A 21,528-nucleotide genomic window follows, 5' to 3' on the forward strand; every position below is an offset into this window, starting at 1 on the left:
AAAAGATTTAAAGAATTGCAATAAAGGTTGAAATTTGAATGACGAAAGGTGAGTAAGTAAAAGAAAATGAAAATGTAAAAAAAAAGCAAACGAAAAGAGAAATAGAAAACAAATAATAAGAAGCCGGAAAAAGAAGATAGAAAGAAACAAAAACATATAAATATATTAAGTTGAGGTGATTGCGACCTGGACAAAAAAGATATACACTTATGTGGAAAAGTAAATTAAATATGTTTATTTAAATTAAGGCACAAGTTCAAATGAGTAGAAATGTTTACAAATCACAGGCTGTAGTTTAATACTTGAATTTATAATTGTCCTGATACACATATATCCATATACAAATGTATAGAAGCATAGACACGGATATACAGAATAAGTAATGTAGGTTAAGCGGTGAGACTAAAGGAGGTAACTTACCCACACCGGAAGTATAGACTTATGTAATTACACATAGACATACATGCGTGCATATATATACAAATATATATATATATATACATATATATACATATATATATACACACACATAGAGATAGATATACTTACACACACGAACACACGTATACAGAAAAGAACCTACATATATTACCACGCAGGTATATCACAAGGACCAATATGTAACAGGTATATGAGTCCAAACGAAATTAATGAAGAGGAAAAGGCACATCTTTTTTATTAAGTAAATGTATGGTCTATAGTTTTAGAAGAAATCTAAGTATTATAAAATTGGTTATATGTGGAGTTTTACTTCTGTTTACATTTGAAAATATGTTCGAATTTGGAATGATTATGTTGATGCTTTGGAGTAAGTGATTATTCTTTTAGCTTCAGATATACAAAACTGACAAGACTTTAAGCATGGGGTATAAGGTTTGGGAATTTTATGAATATACCAATTAAAAAAGAAAGGAGTCTTTTAAGATGTATTTATTTAAATTAATATGATTCGGGAAGCTCCCTGGCTACTATCAGTAAGTTCATTATTAAAGGAAGAAATGTGGAAAGATGATATGGTTTCCTAATTTTTATCACTATTTCTCTCCTTCATCGCTCTCTCTGTTTCTGTCTGTCCCACTCTTTTTCTCTGTCCCTCTCTTTATATATATATATATATATATATATATATATATATATGTGTGTGTGTGTGTGTGTGTGTGCGTGTGTGCGTGTGTGTATATATATATATATATATATATATATATATATATATATATATATACACACATACGTATACACACACAGACGTGGATCTATATTAAAAAACCTTGTTAAACTTTGTGACATATTTCTATTCTATGGAAGTCAGGCGTGAACGAACACCCCATAATTTTATTATACCATATTTCTTACAACTGAAACATAATTATCAAAGTATACTTACGCAGATAGATATAGACTGCTTTTATTACATTGTGTGCCTATTTCCATTCTATGGGGGCCAGGCGCGAACGCAGACCCCACAATTTTATTATACCATCCCTATTTAAGCTAAAACATACTTATCAAAGTATTATTTTATACATCTACACCAAAAAAAAAACACCTGTATAAGCTTTTTTTATTTTTTTTATTTCCATAATTTGTGGACCAGGTGCGTACGCAGACCCCACAATTTTTATGAATAATTATTATGCCAGATAAAACCTACCAAGTCCTGTGTCTTGATACATCTTTTATCATTATATGTAATCAGCTTTCTATAATAGTCAACCATATAGGAGGCTATTCGTGACCTGACACACACAGACGTTCAGCTTAATATTATAGATAATAGGAAATATGTTTATCACTATTATTTCACTTATTATCCATACCAATCCTTAAATTTATAAAGCCTTCTGTAGCTGAAGGGCATATGCAAAGACAAGATTCAAATATTCAGATATCGACCAAGTTTACATGTAATCCTTTTTTTGTACCACGCTTAGTCTATGATTACTAGTTCCTACTAGTTTCCTACTAATTTCATTATTATTTTACAAAAGGTTAATGGTTTACCGGTAAATATTGTATTTACGCACATAGGCATATCTACTTTTTGTTTATATAGTAAAGTCAGTAAATTAATTAATTAGGATTTAACTAGAAGTGTGTATATATCTTACTTACCACGACTCATCGAACATTTTTGTCGTAAAATTATCAATACCTATTTTATGAAGACAATGTAGGTCTTAAAATATAGATAGTCATTAGAAATAGATTTTGTAAAAAAGCACGGCTATGAATATACTTCAGCAATTTATTCTGAATCAATGGTCACGATAATCGTCTTATTCTAAATTACCTATGCATAACTAACGACCTATTTCTATTGATGCAACTTAAATCTCATTCTAACCGTGTGTATGAGCTTTGGAGCAAGTTGCAAGCAATTTTGTAAAGTAAACATTTCATTTATGTTCCTGCGTTTTTATACATTCTAGTCACGGATGTCATGTAGATGGAAAATTACTCCCTTTTTACTTACACTAGAACGAAGAAACATCTTACGAGCAAGTCATAATATATCTCTATAACGATCATATGTATTGTTTAATTGGCAGACCATATAACAGAACAGATCTTTGAAATTAAATATAAAGTGAACACTACTCAAAATTCTGATTGAATGAACAAAATATTGATTGGTAATATTGAAAGCAAAGATAAGAGATGAAGCGTTTTTAGATAGATGAGATGATTTATTCTCAATTTTATTTGGAAACGTCGATCATAACATTAATTGCACGAACTAGACCCTAACAGAGGCTTTTCACCAAATATATTGTCAGTAATTGAGTAAATAATGAGCTCGTAATATATTTTCCAATGCAAAAATCATGGGCAAACATTTTAGGCACGCAATACAGTCAAGTACATTACCGGTTTAAATAAATATGAGGCAGAGAGAAATAGACAAAGAAACACAAAGAGTGTGGCAGAAGTATGCCTTACACTCCCGATGTTTCTGTCTAGTGTACTAGAACCGTAGAATGCTTAATGGAAGTATAATCGAAAATGTAATATATATATAATTATAAAACATACGGAAAGATAACTCAGACGATTATTTTAAACTGGACGACCAAGTAAACGGCTCAAATCAAACATTTAAATGAATCAAAGTGTCCGTTGCAGAAAGATATAGACGAACAGTTTGTCCATTATCGCCCCATGATACATTAGTGATATTTGTTTAACATATTTTGGTTTGTTGGACTAACGTATGACATATCGATTTTTGCTTTGTGTTTCTCATGTATTTTGTCTTTCTTTGATTTTCTCCAAAGTCACTAACAATTAGCGGACGTTACATTATCACTGCGGAGAATATTGTCTCTTAGTATCCATATTCATTTCAGTGAGTATATTCTGTATACTTAATTTACGTTTTCTTATTTTCTTTTTTTCAAAATTCATAATATGTATTTATTATTCACATTTCGTATCCTTGAAAAAGTGTTGCCTTCTTCGTAATTGAAATTATGTTCATCTTAATTATGATGTTATAATATCAGACTTAAATAAGTTGCAGTGACAATTAATTTGGAACTTCACTTGTTGAAATGAAAGAAACAAGGCAAAATAGAAAAACAAATATATGTTCCGGTGCATAAAAAAGGCGTATTTTTTATTACATTTTCACCCCAAACAAGGTGCGTTGCTACTTTGGTGCAGGTGGTTACTATCAGGGATATGAGAAAATGGGATGCTATATAGGGATTTGGACAGTAAGATATCGGTTCACGTTACACTTGAACTTCTGCATGTTAGTACAGTTGAGGGAGCTGGGACCCGGGAGGGAATTTAAAAGTCTAGCAGTTCCGGGGAAGAAAATACTGAAGTAAAAAGCTCTCTACTATGGAGGGGCCTCTACTCTGTAGGGGTGGAATTAAACTGCTTTTAGGGTGTGTCGAGTGTATTTACGTCGTGGGGGCACAGGTGCTTGCATTTTGTTACCGATCAACATTATTTGTCGGTAAGAAGCTTAGCATCTGCAAGGTGATGGACTAGAGTTTGATTAATTATGGACTTAAATATTTGGGGGAAAAGTGGGAAGAGCCTAATGCGGCGGTAATGTAATGGGTCAGTTCTGTCGCCAGAATTCTTAAAAACTGGTACCACAGAGGCAGTTTTCCAGCAGTCTTAAAAGCAAAATTCGTTAAGGTATTTGTTATAAAGCTTAGAGAGAACTGGAGCTACTTCGCCGGAGCAGTTTTTTGATAGCACAGCCGGGATGAGATCAGGTCCACATGCTTTTGAAATGTCAAGGTTTTTTTATGATAGCATGCACCTCAGAAGGAATAATTTTCAGATCGTCTAGCGCGGCGTCTGTCTGCAAAAGAAAGTCAGGGAGGGGAAGTTAGCAGTGTCCAGTGTGGAAGTGGAGGCAAACCGACTGACAGGCATGGTAGCCTTCTCGCTTGCTGAGCAAACCACCTCATAATTGTTGGTTAGTGGGGGAATTGTTGATTGCCATTAGTTACAACAATATTGTAGATCATTTAAGATGTCGGGCCTATTTGATAGTTCTATTACACCATTCACATTATAACAAGCTTAAAAATGGTTGCATATATGTTATATACAAGGGTCGTTCAAATTGTAGCCTCCTATTTCTACTCAAGTGTTGAGGATCTACAGAGACAAGAGTAGGGCCGTATAAACAAACGACGTTTTTGCGCCATAATAAATAGTTTCTACATGATCACTTCCATTCCTAATGCACTTCTTTCAGCAGAGAATTATGGGCATCCAGGATGTGTTCATTATTTTTAAGCCAGAGTCTTTAAAACTTTTAGCAGTGTATAAAATTACATACCAAACAATTTTGGAAATGCATAATACTTAGAAATATCACGAAATGTCGACAATACACCACTTCGAAAATCTGTCAGTGATACATATTCATTGACAGAATTCTGATTCAATACGGTCAAGACTGCAAGGCACAATTGTAAATATGATCGCCGGTACATCTCAGATCAAATACCGGTGAAAATATGCAGTGGACTAATGTATCTGAATGCATATTATTGCAGGTTACGTATGTTCAATCGCGCCATAGGAAGATATTAATACATTGCCTTGGGGCGAGAACCATGAAATAATCTCTAGACAACGGGTACCAGAATTGCATTCGGTCGAGTAGCCACGATATCTTATTCTACGTGATCACAAATTATTGGCTTGTAAAACCTTGTATGTAAATATCATCGATTAGTGATGATTAGTAACTTATTATGAGAAACGACAAAACACGCTATTCTAGAGTATTCATTATAAAACAATAAATAAATCAGAAAAAGAGAAGTACGCGTATTTTTTAGTTAAATATACATCCAGAAGTATACAAAATATAATCGTGATAATAAAAGACGTACATATAATATGTATACGATCGTTTTGCTGGGGAAAAAACTTTTAATGAATATGAACAAAGTTAAAAACCACCAATTAAAAACCAATCATGATATTTATTTTAGATGTGCTATTTGCAAAAAAGAAGCCAATTTTAAATTTGAAAGAAAACCATTAAATATAATAAACTTACCAGATAAATAAATTAACTTGTTTTAATAGTAATTAGAATATTGAATTAAATATCAAATTGGTTTTTGTCCTTTTTTATTTGAGAGGTTTTTTATTTTATGTCTAATAAAAAAGAATTGTCAACTTTAAAAAAAATATATTATGTATATTGTACTATTTTACTTTAGGTTATACCTGGTTTTATTAAAGCGACATTGCTGCCGGTGACATGTATACTGTGATAAAAATCTCGTTTTTCTTACAATTTATTTAGTCTTTTCATCGAATTGCTCAAATTACTACAGTCTTTTAAAGAAATGCATTTCTTGCGGTAACTTTTTATATTACTTTGCAACTTACACTACATGCGATTTTTTACAGTTTACAAATTAACCTACCCTAGTTGTGTTGTTTGCTACTTGCTGATAGAGATAGAGATGGGTTCTAAGCTGGGTCTAAATATCCCGACCAGCTGTAATCGTAGTTTCCTGCGCTGATGATTCCCGAAACCATAAAACACTTCCGGTTGTAGATATTGAAATAATTATAGTACTAATTATGACAGTCCGTTTAATAACTCGGTTCTGATTGTTGAGGACGCCAAGTTTAAATTAAATTCGGCCAATAAAGGTAAAATAATTATTTTTAAGAGCTGAAAATGATTTCAACTTCCAATATTCCGCGATATGAAATTCAACCGACAAAAAATTGTTAACAGATTTCCAATATAAAAAAAATAAAATCCATATTCATGTAACAGAATATATGACTCTTGATATAAAAAAAATCGAACCCCTCTTAGATTCTTCAGAAAGGTAACGGAATATTTAATAGTTATTATGAAGTACATGCGTACCCGAACAAAGAAAAAAGGGAACTTTGTAACTGGAGCAGGACAAAAAAATATAAGCATGTTTCGTGATAGTTGTGCTGAATGAGCGTTTTTTATTAGTTTTATTTTTTTAAATTAATTTAATCTATGCAAATCTGCCCGAATAATTTTAGTTCGTTGCTTTATGCATTCCTTAATGAGTGAATCCGATAAGCGCATGCCATAAATTGTACTTACCCTGTTTATGTGTAGTAATGAGGATGCCTTGTCGTTGTCTGCGTTGTCGTCATCGTTTGTGTGTGTGTTTCATCAACATTGTTGTCTGCGACGTAATCAAAATAAGGGAAGTGCCAGTGTTACTTCAGGAAGAACAATAACGAATTAGTAAATATGCGTACCGGAACTATAATGATTTTATAAAGTAAGCGAAGATAAATGTAAATTAATGAGTAAATAAATAAATATATTACGAGATAGATTAGACGCCCTTTTTCGTTTGTGTCGTACGTATTTACTGGGCCAGCGGCCTAAATAAATCGAGATTAGCTAAGTTTCTTTTTAATGTATCCAACGAGCTCTTCCTCACAATCGTAGTTGTGTACAAATGTGAAACAAACCTATATTAAGTAAGGCAAACGCGCCAAGAAAATGTCTGCGGCTTAATACAATCCAGGACTGTGTGTAGCAATTTATGTGTGACACTGGCCGCATTAAACATTTATACAGAACACTCGTTTATAAACTGGGGAGAATTGTTATTCCAGAATATGGGAATAGTAAGAGCATAAGCAATCGAAGTAAACGGATTCATGCTGTGGGAAATTAATTAAACAAAAATACTGTGTAAAGGAAAGACCATGATATGTATATGCATGTGAGAACCAGTTGATTTCATTCCAATGTCAGCAGGGAAAGATAATGTATAATTGTCTCTGGTGTAAATTGGTAGCGGTGAGAGCGGTTAGTGGTGCTAGAGAAAAATAGAAACTTCTTCAGAAGATTCGGCGTATAGGATGATGATTCTCAGCGGATATAATGTAAGATTTTTTTAGTACGACTAAATGTGTCACAAATGGTTGTCATAAGCTACATAGATATTGCCTATCACGGTAAGTAGAGTGAATTTTTATGTGGCAGGTTCGGTTGAAAACCTACGCTACTTTGATCTAGAAGCAAATGTGCGCAATCAAAATAGTATGTAATAGATTATAAAACTCAGCTCCTCTTGCATAAACGTTGCAACAATCCCCCTTCTTCTGTTTTCCATGTCCCGTTATACGAATTTCAGTTTCGAAAATTCTGCGTAAAAAAACAAACAAACCCGACAATGTACGGTAGTGATAATAGATAATAATTCCTTATACACCTAAGTAGTTGGCATCCTAACTTTTCTCATCAAAAGAGAACAGGATGCTAAAGGCAAATACTAAATGAGATGTCAAGCGTCGAAATACCTAAACATGCGCACCATTTATATTTCTTATTTTGATTGGTCTAATATGTTTATTGATTTGATAGTTTTATCTATATTCTCTAGTACATAACTCGTACTGTAGAAATATTCATTTTATATAAAACCCCTGAATTACATGTTGAAATATTTTAACATAGGTCAAAATTTAAAGAGCCATCTATCTTAACCGTCTCAATTTGAAAAGTAGTGTAATGTATTTGAATATCCTCATAGATGTCTAGTATTCTGTAGAATACACCCCCATATACATCATCATCATCATCATCATCATCATCATCATCATCATCATCCTCATCATCGGCAGTCACTTGTGTCCGAGTAAGACTGTCCTCCGTTGTGGCTTCTGTTGGTCCTTAGGTGAGCGTATAGCACAATCCTAGACCCCATTTTTCTTTTGCAATTTGGGAAGATAAAGGTAGTCGTGGTGGGGTGGGGTGGGGTGTGTCTGGTTGATAATTTGTCCTTTCTGTGCTTGCGTTTATCCTCAGCAGCTTGGTCTAGGTCACTTCTATAAAGCGCATCACCTTTGTGGACAGCGCTCCTCCATGCCAACCTGCTCCCAGCCACGTCCTCCCATGTCTCAAGGTCAATGTAAAACCGCTTTAAATTTACTTAGAATTTGTCCTTAATACTCATCTTTTGGTCACCCTGGTCACGCTATCACTCAACAAGCTGAGAGTAGAAAATCTGTTTTGGGAGGCGGAGATTCGGCATTCGGACAACATGGCCAGTCCATCTGAGCTGGCGTTGAGCAACAGTAGCGGTGATAGTAGGAATGTCAGCCTCACTAAGGACGCTGGTGTTGGTGCGTCGGTCCTTCCAACTGATTCTGAGGATTTTTCGGAGGCAACTTTTGTAGTACGTCTCCAGGGTTTTTACGTGCCTCCCGTATGTGGGGCAGGTTCTCGATCCAAAGAGAAGAGTGGGTAGCAAGACAGCGTTGTATACCATAATTTTAGTCTTTGCCAGAAGGTCACGGTTCTCAAATAATCTCTTCCTTAGCCTTGAAAAAGCCCAACTGGCACAGGTGAGACGGTGTTGTATTTCATCATCTATGTTGGTTTTTGATGATAAGATGCTGCCTAGATATGAGAAGTGGTCCACATTTTCCAGTCTAGCCTTGTCGATGGAGATGTTTGGGGGTGAGACTGGAGTACGGTTTGGTGGTGATTGATGGAGGATTTGAGTTTATTTTATATTGATTTTTAGTCCTAGCTGTTTGTACGCCCTTGTGAATATAACCAGTGTACACTGTAGCTCCTCTTCTGAGAGGGATACAAGGGCGTTGTCGTCTGCATACCGTAGCGCCATAATGGATATGGTGTTCGTTCGACCTTCGGCCCTGGATCTGTTGATGTTAAAAAGTCGCCCGTCAGTTCTGTACATAATCCGAACTTCACGGGAAAGATGTTTGTCCGTGAGATAGAGTATAGCAGTAATGCAGATGGAGAACAGGGACGGGGCAATGACACATCCCTGTTTCACTCTTGTGTCAACCCTGAAGCCTCTGTTTCATATCCACTACTACTGAGGCCTGTAGCTGAAATATTGTCATGCAGCAGTCTCAGTACCCGAATGTACCTCTCTGGGCATCCAATCCTTGCAAGAACCAGCCTAAGCGCTTGACGCTTCACCGAGTCAAAGGCTTTAGTAAGGTCTATAAAAACCATGTATAATGGTAAATTTTGTTCCTAGCACTTTTCTTGGAGTTGACGAGCAGTGAAGTTCATGTCCATCGTGCCATTTTGGGACTCGGGAGGATGGTTTCTGCAAGGGGTATAAGCCTGTTGGCCAAAACCCGAGCTAGGGCTTTCCCTGTGATAGAGAGGAGAGGAATGTCCCGGTAGTTCCCACAGTTTGCCTTGTATCCCTTCTTTAAGATGGGGACAACTAGGGCCTTTCTAAGTAGAAATTTTCTCTTGGTCCTATATTTTGAGAAGCAGGACATGGACGTGTCTGAGAAGATCAGCTCCGCCTTTCTTCAGGACTTCGGCTGAGATGCCGTCAGAAGCAGCCGCCTTGTAGTTTTTCATCTTCCTAATTGCATCCTGCACCCCTTCCAGACTGGGTGGTTCTCCCATGCTCTCAATTATGGGCTGTTGAGGGAGTTTTTCAAGGGCCTCTGGAGTTGTGTCCCTGTTCAGAAAATCCTTGTAGTGCTCTTTCAATCTATTTATCATTTCTCCCTTTCCTTTCAGCAGCGTGAGCCCATCCTTATACCGAAGGGGCGTCAGAGAACGGCAGCTGGGGCCATATACCACTTTTGTGACTTCAAAGAATCCTCTGGTGTCCCCAGAGTCGGCAAACTGGGGATCTCCTGAGCCTTCTGCATCCACCAGAGGTCCTTCAGCTTCCTGAATGTCGATTGGACAGCCGCTTTAGCCTTGGCATGGACAGCTCTTTTACCTTGCAATAAATGTTATTCTGTCAGTTGATAAAAGTTTGCAACTTGATGTCTATAAGCTGTTGGATTTCGGTATCTTTTTCATCGTACCAATCATGATGTTTCCGCTTTTTCTGTCCTAGGATGCTTACACTGGATTCCATGATTACAGAGGACGGCTTGCCCCAGTGCTCCTCACCGTCATGCGGATACTGCTTGGGCAGGTCCGCGCTAAGAGCCGCCTGAAGGTGTTGTTGGTTGGTGATATCGCCCAGCTGCTAGATGTTGAGCTTTGGTCGGCTCTGTCTTTTTTCCATCCTTTGCTTCCGCATTTAATAGACAGACATGATGGAGCGAAGAAGATGGTGGTCGGCCCAACAATTGTCTGTACTGGTCATTGCCCTGGTGTTCAGCACATCACAGCGGTCTTTGGCACGGAAAATGACATAGTCAATGAGGTGCCTGATTTTACTTCGAGGGTGCATCCATGATGTTTTGAATGCGTTTTTTGTCGGAAAAGTGTGTTCCTGATGATCAGGTTATGTTCTGAGCCATTTGTCACTAGGAGTGTACCATTAGAGTCAGTGTTCCCAACCCCCTCTCTTCCAAGCGTTCCTCTCCAGTGATGATGGTCGTGTCCCACTCTGGCATTGAAGGCTCCAAGTAGGATTATCTTGCCCCCCTTGATAAATTTATGTTTTAATACAAGTACCTATATCTACTTACGTATCGAGCACTGTCGAAGTATACACTAGATATATTTACATTAAATCTATGTAAGATACATGAAATAATTATATATAAACATACATTAAATCATTACCATTATTATATTATCTTCGAAACATCTTTGGAAATATTTGAAGTATTTTCTTAGAGAGTGCTCGATACGTAGATAGAGATACAAAGTAAAAGAAAATATATATTGTAATTAAGTAACATAATTTTCTGCGCTTAATCCTTCTCGGGAGTCGTAAAACCATTGCATAGATTCATGTTTGTAAATACTTCCGTTGTACGGGAATTATGATTCAACCTATCACATACATGGCTATTTACACACGACCTATTAATTATAAGATACCTATGTATATCGGGAGTAGAATCAGCAAAAATGTTTATGACGACAATGCATTTAAGACATAAAGCAACATCTTCATAACAACTCCTCAAAAAATCGGTACAATAATTTCGAAATCAAATATAACATACAGTACCCCAATAGATATTATAATTTAAAAACACGCGATGAAACAGAATCTTATTTGTATAAGACGCCATATAAAATAATGTAAAAATCGGAAAAATTCTTAAAACCCAGCGAAAAGACTTTTTGATACAAACACCTTACACATTATATTTATGGAACAACATAAAAGTGTTCTATAATAAGTGATTAGATCAAGAAATTATGATTAAATAATAATTTAAAAAAATAATAACAATAATAACAATAAAATATTAGTATTTAATATGAGCAATGCCAAGAAGAAAATAAGAAATATCCAATATGAACGAAACAAGATTAAAAGAACAAAAATAGTATTACTGGAAGTATTACTGACGATAATCCTAATAGAATTAAAAAGGCAAGCAATGAACAAAAAAAATTCAAATTGTTGATAGCAGACACAACGTCACGACAAAATATATCCCCGATCAAAATATTGTTTGTAAAGTAATCCTGGAAAATGAAAACTAAAATATTAAATAGAACTTACCTCCGTGAATTTTTGGAAGCAGGCTTTACGGTCACGGAAAGGTTTTCAAGTACGGAACTAACGGAATACTTACAGCGTTGGCGAACTACTACTGGATGACGAAAAGCAAGTGGGACATCAGCGAAAATAGAGTGAAAAAAGTTCGGCATAGTTTGAAATCTAGAACACCGATACATATTTTGTTTTAAACGAGAAGTTAACTTTCCAATAGTTTTTAGAAGCTGAAAAATTACCAACCGTCAGAATTATTTATAGACAAAAAAATACCTTATGTTACTACAAAAATGGTGTCATATAATTATACATACTTATAACTACTACAATAACAAAATGCTGACCATACTGATAAGTATCTTAACATTTATTGTTATTCCTATTAATAACCATTTTTACTATTTAATGAAAAAGAAACTACAACGTTGCTATAACATGTGGATCGTAGAATTGCATTCATCTGAGATGATTTTGGTAATATTCATATTCATTTACCAATCCTCCTCATTAATGCCCTATTGGTTTTGTTTTTCTGTTTTCTCATAGTAGGCCCATATCTCCTCAACTATTTAGTGTAATTATATTAATATGAATATTCCGCATTATTTATACTTGCCTAATATTTCCGTCAATTTTTTTTATATTAACACAAACCTCTTTCTATGTATATTCATGTTCATAGATATATATATATATATATATATATATATATATATATATATATATATATATATATATAATTGTTTAAAAATCGCCTCCAAACTTTTCTATCAGTTTTTTTTTTTGGTCTACAGAAATGAAACTGAATATACAGACCATTTGAAGCTATGCTAAACTATAAATTTTGCTTTAGCCAGCGCAATCTTGAAAATAAAATTGTTCAATCAAAAATATCGAACGACGGCATGAAGAATATGCGTGCGTAACGCAAAAGCTAATAATTCCTGTTTTATTTTTATCCTTGAATCCAACCGGCTTTTAAAGCTAAGACAATAATCTCACGTGAAAAAAGTAAATCGTAAGCTACACGTTTTGGTTTTGATTTTTGGTGTTGGCGCACGAGCCATTTTTTTAACTTTTTAAATCATTACTACATATTGGGACCAATGTAATCCTCCACACAACATCTTTACAAGAAATTTCTATCTGAACGAAAGTACGGAAGGTTTGCAACAACAGATGTCACATAAAAAAGTATACATCTAGATTATTCGCCACTATTTTACGTAACTTTCAACCACCATTTTATAAACATTAAGTCGTTATTATTTAATATTACAGTTAATCCCTGGACCGACGGCATAACAATCGCAGCATTATTTTCAATTCAACGGGGGACAGTGCTACTTTGAAATGGGGGCTACTATCCGAGACGTTAATTGCAAGGATATTATGAAAGTAATGAGCAGCAATATGTCTGTTATATTACACTTGACCTTCTGCATGACAGTACAATTGGGAAAGCAGATTGCCGGAAGGGAGTTCCAAAGTCTAGGAGTACTGGGGAAGAAAATATTGGAGTAGACTGGCTATCTTACACCACGGGATTTCTACTGTGTAGGGGTGGGATTTAGCTGCTTATTAGGCTCTGTCGGGAGTATTAACGTCGAAAACTGCTTGCTGTTTGTCAGACCATTCACCATTGAAATACTTCTAGAACAGGCAAGGTGATGCAGCATTTCGTCGATGGGAGAGAGGCTTAATCTTAGAAGACAGTTTAGGACCAATCAGTTAGGTGACCCTCTTTTGAAACTTGTCTATCAGTTAGACGAACCTCTTTTGAAACTTGTCCATGATTAAAGAATTGTAGCAGATGCATCAGTCCAAATATGCAAACTGTACTCTATACCTGGGATAATGGTGACTTCATAGCGATACATGATAATTCCAGGCATAAAAAAACTTTCTAGCACGATAGAGAGATCCAACATTCTTCGCAACAACCCTGGCAATGCTCTCAATGTATCTGTTCCTCCGCTTGTTTCCTGTGAACCTTTAAATTGTTGAAGAAAAGAAGATTAGCATTGCCAGCATTAGATGTGAGAATCTATTTTTGTCCTTATCTAACTACCGTTTGTAAATCTTCCTCTAGTGTTTCTGCTATTTCCTTAGAGATGTGTTCATTTGTTTTCCCCTCGTGCCTGTTATAGAGCGTGGTGTCATCAGCAAATGTAACTATCTCAGATAATTGTTCAGGGAAGTCATTTATTAAGATTGGGAATAATGTAGATCCGAAGATAGACCCTGAAATACTCCTGCATTTATAACATATTCTTGAGATGTACGCCCGTCGGGGACAACTTGCTTTTTTATTTTGGAAGGATTTAATTACGTTATATATTTTTCCAGTGACACCCTATAATCTGGTTTTTCATGTGAAGATCATTATGTCATGGCCTGCCTAAGACCTAGGTATATATAGAGCTACCGCTGTCCCCCCCCCCGTTTTGTCTATTGAATACTATATAAGTGCAGGGATTTCAGTCAAGGTATCTGCTATGAGACGGGCTTGTTAAATCGATATGGTCTGTCGGTTAGAAATTTAGCAGTTACACAATCATCGATTGAGGAAGACGTCTTTATATTTTTCGTCTAAAGACTAAGTCCTCCAACCACCACTAGAAAACATGGAAGGTGTGTATTTCTGTTTTAGCGTCACTTATCTAAATAAGCTTCATTGACTTTATATCTGTATTTACATTCGCAACTATTTTTTTGTTTTTTTTATTCCAGTTTGGACGTCAATTATGTTCACAAAGATTACTGGTTATATTTCTCCCTTCATATTGACAACTGTGTTCTTCCGTTTTCATCTGTTTATTTTTCCGTGTGTGTTTTTTTTTGCTATGAACCTTTACTGGTTGTCTTTGAATATATTTCCCAGTGTTTCCCCTGTTTATATTTGTTATTGAGTAATAACCTAATAAAACATCGTTGACTATAGTTCCTTCTTTCCATTGACATTTTTCCTTTCCTATTTGATGTCGCTTTAGTTCGACAACTTTACTGTTTATATTCTCATTTTTTTAGTGATAGCTGTTTTTCTCCTGCATTTTTGCAGAAAGTAAAACTACAAGAATTATATATTCTATTACATTCATACACTTTAATGGTTTCATTTCTTCTCTTCAGTTAAGACTGTGTTCATTTTTCTTTTGTTTTTTTTTCTGTTTTCTTCTAATTTCTTCTTTGTTCCTGCTATGTTTCCTGTGTTCTCCCGTGCTTTTTAAAAATGTTTTTTATCTTTTTTTTTATTTACCTATTACATGTACCTTCCTTTTATGTTTTTACGAGAGATATTACTTCCTGTGTGTGCGATGCTTCACCAATAGAACCACTTTCTAAGAGTTTTTTTTTTCCATAACTTATAATTGTTTTAGCTGCAGTTTGATGTATTCACTTACTTTTTTCCACTGTAGATGCATACTTTTGGTCTTTGTGCAATCTTTTTGGCGTAAATTTACTGAAGCGCAATGACTTAATCATGTTATCATTTGGAAACCCTATTATAATAGTGATGACCAGTTTATTATTTCGCAAATATTGTATACTTTAACCTATTAAATTTATAAAAAAATTGTAAAAAGAACTTATTCCTTTTTCATTTCTTTTTCAACATTTAAACACATCATTGTTTTGAGTATGATACTACGGACCAAATACTGACACGCTACTACCCTCCAACCTATCCTAACGACACTTTTTTTAGTCCTGATTAAACAGTTGAAAATAAGTCTGAACAATATAAATACTATGCAGCTCAATCGCATCGTGAATTTTCTTGCATATGGGACCGTGTATTGTTTATAAATTTGTTTTCTTACCTCTGTTACTTTCTGTGGAGTTGCTATAGCTACTTTTAGTTAAAGAATTGATTGCACCATGCCTAAAAGAAAAACGCTTGCAAATTCTGTCTGTGAGGAAACGCAGATATCTACCTATGTTTTCGCTCACGTTTAAAGGTTATTTATTACTTTCTAAAAAATCAATGAGTACCTGCAGATTACTGCCTGAAACAAAAATAATTGCCAATAATCAGCACTACTGACCATCACAGCCAGTGTTTTAACTAACTATTATTTGAGAAAAATGTCCGAGAGTGAAAGGCAGATTATATAATTTCAGCCACGGCCGCCAGTGTCCGTTAATTTTCAATGACAGCCGTGGTCTCTTACAACAACCTTAGTGTCATTCTGTTACGGATCTATCAGGCAACGCCGGTTAACATGGCCTGCTAGTATAATACAAACTCTGCAATAATTAACATAACATATAACAGCGTATTTTACGCCTGGGCTATTTCGTGCGGCGTGTAAGTAATTAATAAAAAACACATCGATTAAAATTAGATAGTATAATTTGAAATGAAACAAACTTTTTTTATATGAATATTACAACAGCACCGTTCACGGAGTAATTATAAAATATTTACTAAAAAAAACCCGAGGTATACACACACGGTCTACAGCTTAAATAAACTGGTGTACTGATAACTCAGATTTTCATTAGCTGACCGTAAACCCAGTAACACGGATATAAATAATAAAACAAATTTACATCAAGTAAATGCAATGACTTTACAAGTCTTCCCGATTGTTAAACACGTAAGAAAATTCTGTGTTTTTATTGATATATATATATATATACATATATATATATATATATTTATATACATGTATATATGTATATATATATATACATATATATATTGAAAACTTAATATACATATATATTAAGAGTGAGAAAGAAAGGAGACAAGATAAATAAGATTTGCAATTACTGCAAAATTTGTTTGGATGCGATAAACATATACACATCTACATTAACAGGAAAAACAAGTGCATTTAATCTTGGACACACATTCCGTTTATGATAATAATTTGTATACAGGATTTCAAAGTTAAAGTACATGACCCGGATTAAATTGAATTCTACATAATAAAAGGAATACGAATTAATATTTCGTGTATAAAAATGTTTTATTTTGTTAAGCATAGAGAAAAGAAACGCGGAGTAAAAGAGATATGAATAAATATCTCTCTCTCTCTCACTTCATATATATATATATATATATATATATATATATATATATATATATATATATATATATATATATGTGTATGTATATATATATAAGTCCAAATATCTGTAAATATTACATTAAATAAAACGTGTGTATATATATACATATATATATGTATGTATTTGCATATATATATACACACATATATATATATATATATATATATATATATATATATATATATATATATGTCCAAATGACTGTAAATATTAGGATAAAATAAACTTCATATATATATGTATATATATATATATATATATATATATATATATATATATATATATATATAGTGTAAGACTTACTGGGGGACAGTATATGATATATTCTTATGTTATCCCATTATACGCTTCATTGATCACAAATATTTTCCGTTCTGTACAAGTTTTCATTGTTGTGCTCATTGTTCTTTCTTGAACTGAAAACTTCACTCAGATTTTCCTTATCCGCTTCCTTTTTTCTGATTCATTTCTGAATATTTCGAAACACTTTTTGTTATTTCAATGAGTCAATTTGTTTTTCACTCTCACGTTTATTCTTTCTTACAATAATCTCTTATGTCGCTTGCATTCCTTTTTCACTTTTTTTACATTTATATTTGTTTTTCAAAGTTTTAATACTACACGGCATACGTAATTCTATTGCTTCATTTCTAATAATCTTACTTTGTTTTCTTTATCTTTATTTGATTTATATCACCTCTCCTGGTCGTATATACTTATATAATTAAACTCGTTTTATATATTATTTTTACTGAGAAATCTTTTAACATATCCAATAATAGTCTGTAAAACCTCTTTTTATCGTGTACAGAATATAATTGCGATATACTACTACTACTACTACTACTACTACTACTAATAATAATAATAATAATAGTAATAATAATAATAATAATAATTTTGTAGGAAAAATGCACACTACTGGTTATACGTAACGAAAAACTGGAGACAACAGGAGGCATAGAACTACCCAGGAGACGTAGATAAACGCACTCGGGAAACAAGACGCCTATATATATATATATTGTAGCAATAAGAAATGCAATAAGAATATGGTGACTTGAAATGAGCACCAATTTACAGTACATAACTGAAATTAACATACAAAGATGCATCTTTCAATGAGATAACATATCACCACTACTGTTCATCACAGCTATGATAACCACTAAGTACATAATAAGAGAGTGGCAAGCTGGATACAAATTTACTAATACAGATGTATGTTATGTACATAAACGTCCGGAACCTGCTTGCAAACACCAAGTAATAAACTAAATATGTTTAAATCACAACGAGAATATTCAGCTAAGCTGTGCACATTGGATTAGGCACGGAAAATATCCACTGCTGACCATGAGATGATGAAACTGGAATCAAGGGAAAAATGAAGACTCCTGGACAAGGCGAAGATAGCAGCTATAATAATTGGGTTACATAAAACAGACACCCTTAAAGCAACAGAAATTGAAAGTGAATATTGGAAAGGAATATCTGAGAAGGACAGGGGAAATTCTCGAAAACACCCTGTATAGTAGAAACATGAGAAAACGTATAAAACATAAGCAGAATAACTAGTAAGATACGCCTGACAGTTTCTAGGGCTAAACAAAGAAAGGACTGACACGTCTTATAGATAGGATCCCGAAACATAGTAATATATATATATGTATGTATGTATATATATATATATATATATATATATATATATATATATATATATATATATATATATAACACTCAAAAACAATCTTCACCTATTTTATGTAAAAAGAAAATACAGCGAGTGATGACTACTTTGAATAGACGACTGAGAAAATGAAACTAAAATGTTAAAAAACCACATAAGGCAGAACACCGAAAAAATAATTAGCAAAACAAGAAATACCAGGCGAACAAACACGACGGAAAAAAGACAAAGAATAAGACCGGAAGATCAAAATTGAAGAGAATCCACGGTAGATTTCTGAAGATGACAAATGAAGAGACTACCAAACACATTTGGACATAGCTATGAAAGGAAATGTTAATTGAGAAATTAAATTCCTTAAAAACGGTGCATAGAATAAACACCATTATCGACGAAAAAAAACAAGAAAACACCAAACGCAAACTCCGTGGACTAAGATAAAAACAATAAATAATACATAAGCGAATGCAATAAACAAGCTCAGGAAATATATATAGAAACAATCGCGTAGGAAAATCGGCACACTAGAAATTATGCAAACTACTGCATTTTAAAAAGGGGAACAATGTCACACACAGAAATCGTCACCGGTGCTTGAAAAAGTTTTTGAAAAATCCAATAGAACGTCGATATATACACATATAACCCCATCTAAGCAATAAGAAGGGATGTCACAATAGTAAACAAGAAGGTAACACACTGTCAAATGTAGATTTTGCTGTCCAAGCCATAGAATGAATATAAAAGAAAACAGAGAGACTGGAAAATACATGGGAGTGGTCAGAGATCAAAGGGATATGGAAGATGAAAGTAAAAATTACACAAATAGTAGCACAAGGAAAAATACCAACAAAATTCGAATAAAGGATACAGGAACACGGTTGGAATATTTATATTATTGAATTCAGAGAGGCGACAGCATGAACTGGAAATGCAGAAACTGCTACAAATGTACAGCCGAAAAAAAACATCGACTATACTCAGGAAAACTGATCTTTATAATTGCATGTATACCCCTCTGCGGCTCTGCTTTTCGCTCCCTTTTTGTTTGTGAGTATATTTTCATAAACTGACGCCATACTAAAAATGTGAGGAGGTTCAGGGAACAAGAAACAAGAGAGGAAAGTAAACACTAGTCTGTCGCTGGAATAGTGCAAAGAGGACTAGGGGGCGTGGAGAAGCTTATTGACACCCAAGTTCCTTGAAGGGTAATAGTCGGTTCCAATGATGAATGCATTTTTAGTGGATGCTGCGTGAATGTTTTCGAACGGGGTGAACATTACTGTAAATCTGGAGAGATATGTGTCACTCAGACCATATATAACACCACTAGTCATTCTCACAGATAAATATTTGATTACGTTCTGTGTGGTGTTTACATATATGTAAATAAAAATGATAAAAAGCAGATCCTAAGGAAACTTTGCAGTAGTTTAACATATCAATGATCACATCAGTAATGGAAAAATAGAAAATGTTGTTCTTCAATGGAATAATCATCAGTATAATAGTACGGATGAAACCGTAATATAAATTGTATAGGAGAATGACGAATTGCTTGAGATATCATTGGAACAAATACAAATCTTGTGATGCATCACTTTTCTAAGGAATTAACTTCACTTAAAGTAAGGTGGAAATCATTTATAATTATTAAGTCAATGTCTGTCTGCATAATAATCGGGAAGTTTGGCTTATAGATAATGAGATTTATAAGAAACATATAAGAATTAGACTTGTTGAATTTTAATTTTAGTGGTAATAAAATGAGTGTACATTTTCAAGGAGATAAATTAATGCGTATAGCCGTGTGATTTGTTACTAGTAATAAACTACAATTTCTACGGAGTATTGGCCAAACCTGCAGGAATATGTTGCATCAAGTTAAATAAAATCATTTCATTATAAAATTAAATGTACAAATTTGTGTAATAGGTGTTCATTATAATCAATATTAAATTTATCTGGCCTACGAATATCATATAACTTGTTATCTTTGTAATAGATATTTTAATTTATTTAATGAGTGTGATTGTTATCATAGTTTAAATCAGCACATTTTATTATATTTAGGCACTATTCAGAATTGTTATATTCATAGAATATTGTAAAGAGGCTGTTTGCAAAGATGTGGTTATTGACTTGCAAATTTATTTTCTGAATGGTTTTGAATAAAAACAATATAATTAAAATAAGAATAATCTTAAAAAGAATATTTTTGTAAATTGCCTTAACTAATAATTTTTCTAATATTCTGAAAAATATTAAGATATCTATGAATAAAAATATTTCTATAATAGAAATGCAATGAAGTTAAAATATAATAGTTATATTTGCTTACTTGACAATAAACAGAAAACAAACTTTCGTTTAATTATAAGTCATTATTCACCGAGTAAATATTTGTAAAGTAAACCAATTTATTTTTCAACTATCCAAAAAAAATTTGTATTCCCTGAAAAATATTTTCCAAAACCCCATTGGAAAATGACGAGCAAACAAACAACCAACTTTACTCAAATGCAAGTATTAATATATCCTCAGAATTTACAAACGAATGTAACGTTCTCTTCAAAAAGGAGATAAGTTATTTTTCAATTTGATCACAACTCACGAAAAGAGTTTCAAAATGCAAAAGATAATTATTTTTTATAAAATTTAATAAGAGATAAAATAAACCATATCACATTAAGATAATAATAGCTGTTAAGTACCTAAATAATAACGATTAAAGCGATAAATAAATGTCTGTACACATTAAACATAACGCAAACCAGTAATATTAAATCATACAAAATAATTAAATTGGTATGCCAATTAAATGAACATTTATAA

Source organism: Euprymna scolopes, chromosome 1 (assembly GCF_053919585.1).
Source record: "Euprymna scolopes isolate OS-2025 chromosome 1, ASM5391958v1, whole genome shotgun sequence".
Lineage (NCBI taxonomy): Eukaryota > Metazoa > Mollusca > Cephalopoda > Sepiida > Sepiolidae > Euprymna > Euprymna scolopes.